The 7272-nt window shown below is 37.7% G+C and overlaps 1 pseudogene; it reads right to left on the bottom strand.

Moving 5' to 3' along the window:
• Positions 1 to 5823: 5823 nt before the first annotated feature.
• On the bottom strand, positions 5824 to 6771 carry LOC101716661 (olfactory receptor 5I1-like; annotated as a pseudogene).
• Between the last annotated feature and the right edge of the window lie 501 nt (positions 6772 to 7272).

Genomic DNA, 7272 nt, shown 5'->3' with positions numbered 1-7272 from the left:
ATAAGGTATTACTCCAAATACCTAAATACTTCTACCAAAACAAATGTATACTCCTGTTGTTTTTTCCAAGTCATATAATTTAAAGTGGTTTATCGTATATTAATGTATCACAATTTGTATGTATGTAAAGGACTACTACCAATAGTTGGTGGGTTCCTAAATATATTGTACTGCATTATCTATCTTGAATTTAAAAATGATAATCTTGAATTCTGGAAAACTTTCTAGTCTTCATCACAGTAAGGCATAGTCTCATTTGTTTGGTGAGTGTATTATGAATTGATTTAATCATTCCAAAGTATTAAGTGCCTAGTATGTACCCTTTCTGAATCTGTGAGCTTTGCATTTTTGTAGTATATGAAAAATTCATGATAAATAATTAATTCATAATAAAGTATATAATTATATCATGTAAAAGGTGAGTACTCTAAGTACCTGCAAAATGTCTAAATCCAGACTGCAAATAAGAAAAGAGCCTTTGAAATGCTGATTTTATTTTCAGATCAAACACCCAATAGTCACACTGAAAAGCGAGTTATGAGGAGAAAGGGTTTTAAGTGAGAATCAGAAGTAGAGACACTGAGGAGCTCAGAAAAGCAGCTTTTTAGAGGAAGATGTCCAGATGCAAGGGATAAGAACTAAAACAGTGATGAGCTGAGTATTTTTTCACATACTTCTTGGTAATTTATATGTCTTATACTAAGAAAGGTCTATTTGACTCTTTGACACCTTGTATTCAAAATATATTCTTCTATGAATGTATTTTCTCTTTCTATTGAGTAGTGTGAGAGCCACAGGAGTAAATTATGGTGCTCTATTTCATAGAAGGATAACTCAGTCAATCATGTTGTTCATTTTAAATGAGTATGAGAAAGAAATTTGAGTGTTTCTCCATTCAGAATAAATATTTGGGATAACAGGTATGCTCATATCCTCTTTTGATGATCATGTAATAAATTTATGACTATTAACATACTGTACCCTGTAGCTTCGTGCAATGTTGTATCAAAGAAAAATAAAATGAAAGCAAAATTGCAAAGAAAAGCTGCTCTCAATCCACCCCTGTGCTTCAGTTCTCACCCAGCGCCTTCCATGCAGGTGTCTTTCCCTTCTTCCCCCTCTCGTCCCATCTTGAATGTCCACTTTCAGAGTCCATAAGCCATACTCCCCTAATGGCACTGTTCTACTCATTAAACTGTCATCATTAAGCTTTCATTTCTCACCTGAGACTGCACATGTTCTTAGTTCAAAGACAGCATGGCTTGAGCCCACCTTTCTAGCACACACTTTGTGACTGAGAACCGCATTGCAGCAGCGAATAATAAAATCACCCCACGTCATAAGATCTTGAGTGACTTATTAGGTATCAAATTGTGACTAATTGATGGTGTGACATATACTTGGAATATATATTTCATAGCTTATAAGAAAGTAATTAAATGGTTGTGAGTTCTATTATAATGTTCTATTATAATGAATCTACAAAAACAAGCATTTTAACTACACAGGAAATAAAGAGCATTCACCTAGGGAGTCATTCAATGTCCAGCTATTTCTTCTGGATCTACTCAAGTTCATGAGGTCAAAATGCAGAAAGAAGAGGAGAAAATGGGGCTATAGGCAGGTATTTGAAGGGTTCAACAGCATTCTACGAAACTCTGCATTCTGCATTAAAGCCACAGCCAGAGGATATCATATGTTCATCAGGTACCACTGTAAGATATCCTTGCTGCTTTGCAAAGTGGAATCTGAGGGACCCTGTTCCAGGTTATAGGAGAGCACAATGATGGAAAAACCCTGTGAGGAGGAATATTTCTTTTGGAAAATAGGTTTAGAGTTTCTACTTGTACCACACATCCTTAATTTACACATTTTCTTTTGTTAATTTTTCTTATTAAGAGAAAAAATTGTTAATGTTCAGATAAATTGGAGCATTCATGGATTCTTGATACTTCAAAAGATATGAGAATGTCACCTGCCTTTCATAGGATATATGGTAGCTATGGCAGAGAAAGAAATTTTCTATGCTTATTGTTCTATGTATTTAGGTCTAGTAAGTACAAAATAAAAGGAAGAAAAATTTAACCTTCCCCAAATATATGGAATTTTAGGTAACAGCTTGATGAATTGAGGTCTTCATATTTCTGAATTGGATCAATTAAAGTGAAAAATAATTTACTGGGAATTTTTCTTTCAGCTTCTCATAAGCTATCCTGGCATGGTGGTGCACTCCTATAATCCCAGCACACTGGAAAGCTGAGGCAGGAGGATCCTAAGCTTTAGTCCTTAGTTGGAAGACATTTTCTATTACTAACCTTTGTACAGAACTGAGTATAAGGAGCAGCAGTCATCGGGCTCTGTCAACCTTCTGAACTAGGGGAATACAGAAACTGTATCGTATATATCGCTGTTGGCATAAGAGGTCCTGTTATATCTCCCTTTCTCATGGATGAGTACATCCTGGTGAGATGTCATGGGGCTTTTAACTCTCCCCAAACACCAATTTAATGTAAGCCCCATTAGTCTGAATTTTTAAAAGGGGGGATTAATAATCAGTGGATGATCCAGAAGGGAATTTCAGACAGTGGAAATTAATCATCTTGATGTCTTTTCTATGAAGCACTTTCAGTCTATAAATAACATCCCTCATAACACTTCAAAGTAAATAAGCAGTAAATAAATAAGAAAAATTCCCTGCTTAGACTAAAAACTTAGGAAAGACAATGCTCTTTCTTCTCTTCTCCACCATTTTTTCTATTATTTTTTAATATTATGCAGCAGGATGCCATTCCACAGTTACTAAGTACACAAAGCACAGCTCCCTGCAAAACTAATGTGGAAAACAGGCTTTATAAAATTGACAGAAAAGGGACTCCCTAGCTTTCATTTCATTTTATTATGTTCAACTTACAAGAAATTCATATGGACCTCTTGCCTTTATCTAAGGCTGAAATCCAATACTTGTAACAGAAGTTAGATGTAAAGAACTTCTCTTCTCAGACTCCAGATCCCTCATCCATCCGACTCAATTATTTCAGCAACCTCTGCATGACAGAGAGCCCCAGCCTTCTAGTGCACCTTGGAGAGTGAGCCACCTCCTGCCCTAACTCTAAGATACAATGCTGTCCCACCTGTGCAGTATCCATGCAGATGGATGCTGGACTTCTCCAAAGAACACTATTCAAAACACAATTACTTATCAACTAATATAGTTATGGAAACAGGCACAAATTTTCAGGTTCTCAAGAGTATTCTCTTTTATTAGGTTGTTGTCATGAAAAGAACATGAAGGTTATACAGGGCTTTCAATGTAAGTCCTCTTTCCCAATTTTATGTATTCTTTTAGTTATAAAATATATTGATGTTACACATTTCAAAACATCCTACACATGCATACATTTATAAAGATATACGGTTTCAGAAGGATATGTGTCTTATATTACTCACTGAACAGTTTAAAAGAAATAAAAATACAGCCCCATGTCTTAAATATTTGTTTCCTCTCTAGTCTCAAATGGTATATTTGCCATTCATAACGTATGTTATTTATCAGGATTTCTCAATAGCTTTTCTGATACAATGTACTTTATCAAAAAGAGAGTAGATATATCGATAGCTATAAAAATGTAGGCATATTCTTAATTTAAAATTGTTTTCAGCTGCCTATCATTTGCATAAATTCACACTGTTTCTTTCCTTTAAAGATGTTGGCTTAATAATTTCACATATTTTAAATAATTATTTTCTTTGGTTTTGGTCATATTTTTATATGGAGGAAATAATAAAGATATCAGAGATACCAAGAAAAGAACTTGGAGGTTAGAATGAGACAGACCCAGAACCGATCAGTCACTTCCTTGTTAGCTGTGTGACAATACTCAGGTCTCAATTTCTTTCCTCTCCTATCAAGGAGTACAAGTTTACATCTCTGTCTCTCTCGGGAATTTATATTTAGACATGGCGTTGCTCAAGAGATTCTGTGGTCACCTGAGCCAGCTATCAGGAACCAGCTTCCCACCTGTCCCGGAAGATGCGCTGTTCACAGCGTCACGTAATGAAACACAGACCCCAGGCTCGCTGTCCTGTGCTCTTCAGAGCCTGCTCAGCCCAGTGACCAGGCTCTAGCTGCAGGTTCCCCCTTGCACCACGTTTATAGATCTCTCCCAGCCACCAGAGGGCTTCTCCTTCCCTGGTTCTGCCCTCACTTCCGCTTATTCCTCAGGGGAGGTTTCTACATCGCTCATCAAATTCGCTACAGCATTCTGGTGCTCAGGCAGATGCCCGCAACTCCACTATGATCTAAGCCCCAAATCCCATATTCTCAAGAAGTGGCTTTAGCTAATTAATCCCAGAGTGCTTCGTCCATGCTATCCCACATAGCTCCATCCCAAGGCCCATGGCTGGAATGGCACACTGAGCAACAAAGGAATCAATCCCTTTCCACTGTGATGAATCAGGCCTTTCTGCTGCATATTCTGGAAAAGGAGTACTCCCCCTCAACCTGGGGATCCCATTATTGTCTTCAGTATTGAAAGCTCGCATTAGCTGAAGCCCTGTTACATTAGTGATCTCTGTGGACAATTTTTGTTTAATGAAAATCCACCTCAATCCGTGAAATAGCATTATGGCTTCAACCTACAACCCAGCCTTTACTTTCACTCTCAGATGGCCTTTTGTTTTCCTTCATCCTATTTACCATTGTTTTTGCTTATTCTTGGGTCGAACCTTTTATTTTCACTCTCCAGCCACAGTTTCTTGAGGTGCCTGCTACAGCAGCCATCTTAGCCAACATCCTAGCATTCATAGCTCCAGTTCCCATCCATGGTCCTTGGAGCAGGCTTCCCTCAGAATGTAGCTGTGCACCTACAGAGCAAGAGCTTTCAGAACCTGTATACTCCTGAGAAAATGTTTTATGAACCAGAAATTAATTGAGTCAGTATTTGCAAACCATTTACAAATGATTTTGAAGAAGTCATTGTACTTGTTAGCATCTTAGAATAGTCAATTGCACACATAGCACCTCTGTGGAGAATGAAACAAAAGTAATTCAAGAGGAATGACTGGTTTCTGTATATCATTTTCTCCCACTGCACATAATCTTAACAAAAAACAATCTATAGTAAGATTATATTTGTTTCATATATATTTACTCAGAATGTAGGCTAGGCTTGATACTGTGATGAAGAAGTGAGAGATTAATGGATAAGATTTAGTGAAAAATCATTATAGAGTGATAGAAAATATATATAAAAGCTAAAACAAGATAAGACAGACTGTGTATCTTCAGAGTATATCTAAAGTTCTAATGAGATTTAGAGTACAAATTATCATTTGAAACTGAAGAGAAATTCATGAAAAACTATGCAGAGGTTAAAATTTGAGGAAAGCTTTTCAGAATAAGTAGGTTTGGACAGGTAAGTTACAATGTGCACATATTTACATGGGAATCAAAATCCATTGACGATGAAACTTTGTGAATTGCACTTATTTTCTTTCATCAAAAGGGATTCTGATATGTCAATGATTTATCCATTGCTGAGAGTGCTTTTTAAATTATTTGGAGAAGGAAAGGAAAAAGTGTAAGAATATGGATGGTGGAAGACAACATGAAGGGTGAATCTTCCTCTGACATCAATATTAAAAGAGTAAACTCTCAAATAATAAAGAAATGTATATCAGGCAAGTAATATGAGAGAGCAGAGCTGAACCTGTGGCTCTGGGACTCATCTGGGGTCAGGAATTCACTACCCACAGATTTGGGAAACATCCATATTAAATTAACTTTTTAAAAAACAGAACATTGTTGAAATTGCTTGGCCCATTTCTTATATTATGATAGCCTCTTTTGGTGAATTATTTTTCTGAAGGGATTTTTGACATCCTTGTTCCTTAGACTGTAAATAATGGGGTTCAGCATGGGTATAATCAATGTGTAGAACACAGAGGTAACTCTGTCAATAGCCATTGACTGGCCTGCACTGGGTCGCAAGTAAATGAAGATCAGAGTGCCGTGGTAAATAGTGACCACTGTCAGGTGCGAAGCACAGGTGGAGAATCCTTTCCTTCTTCCTTCTGCAGAACCTGTCTTAAGGATCGCTGCTAAAATACAGACATAAGATAGGAGAACTGTTAGGAGACAGATAGCTTCCACCAAACTAGCAAACACCACCATTATGATGTCATGTGTATATGTGTCAGTGCAGGACAGAGAGAAGAGAGGGGAGAAATCACAAAAGAAATGGTTAATTTCCATGGAGCAGAAGGCTAGAAAGTATTAGTGGTGTGAATAGTTGAGCTCATAGAGCCACCCAAAAAGGCTCAAAATGCAACCTGGCAACAAACTCCATTGGACATAATAACAGTATAAAGCAGGGGGTTACAGATTGCTATATATCTGTCATAAGCCACGACAGCCAAGAGGAAAGATTCGGTGTCAACCAAAAAGCAGAAAAAATATAACTGTGCAGCACAGCCATTGTAAGAAATGGTCTTCTCATCAGAAATCAAGTTCACAAGTAATTTGGGGGCAATGACAGAAGAATAGCAGGCATCCACGAAGGAGAGCATGCAGATGAAAAAGTACATTGGCGTGTGCAAGGGGGAGCTGATTGTGATTAATAAAATCATGCCAAGATTCCCCATCAGAATGACAGAGTAAATGGAAAAGAACACAGCAAAGGGAAGATGCTGGATTTCTGGATGGTCACTAAATCCCACAAGGAGAAACTCCGCGGTCACAGTGCCATTCTCCAGACTCAGCATCTGCAGTGCTTCTGGGTGTCTGGAGTGGTGACAGAAGAAGGACAGAAGTGGGCGCAGTAGCTGGACACCAACCGAAGGGAAAAAGAAAGAAAAAACATCAAATAATAGAACAGGATTCTAAATCCAGTTAGTCTAGTTTAACACACACTTTCTCATTTTGAATACTAAATCAGGAATTTACCGCCTGCCTTTTTTAAGCTATTATTTTCAACATTGAACACCACCACTGTCAACCAAGTTGCATAAATTAAAGCTGCAATTTCACTTTAAATTCTTTAATTCTCCCACTCATCGCCCATGCCAAGTGGTAGTGGATACTCACCTTGGTGTGGCAAACTCTGGATTCATAGCCCTTGTTCCCTTTTGTGCTATTGTGTGCGGATTTCTGAAATGGAGAAAATTGTTGCTGGTCCGGGTAAAGATTTGTGCATGGAGCAGATCTGTGTTTTACACTTTGAGCTGTGGCTTCCCCTGGGAGGACCCAGGGAATTCTTTCAAGTGATTCAAAGT

Source organism: Heterocephalus glaber, unplaced genomic scaffold (genome assembly GCF_053883595.1).
Source record: "Heterocephalus glaber isolate CG9 unplaced genomic scaffold, H.glaber_assembly_v1.0 deba00001805, whole genome shotgun sequence".
NCBI lineage: Eukaryota > Metazoa > Chordata > Mammalia > Rodentia > Bathyergidae > Heterocephalus > Heterocephalus glaber.
The sequence above is the reverse complement of the archived record's forward strand: the minus strand, read 5'-3'. Positions and strand labels throughout refer to the sequence as shown.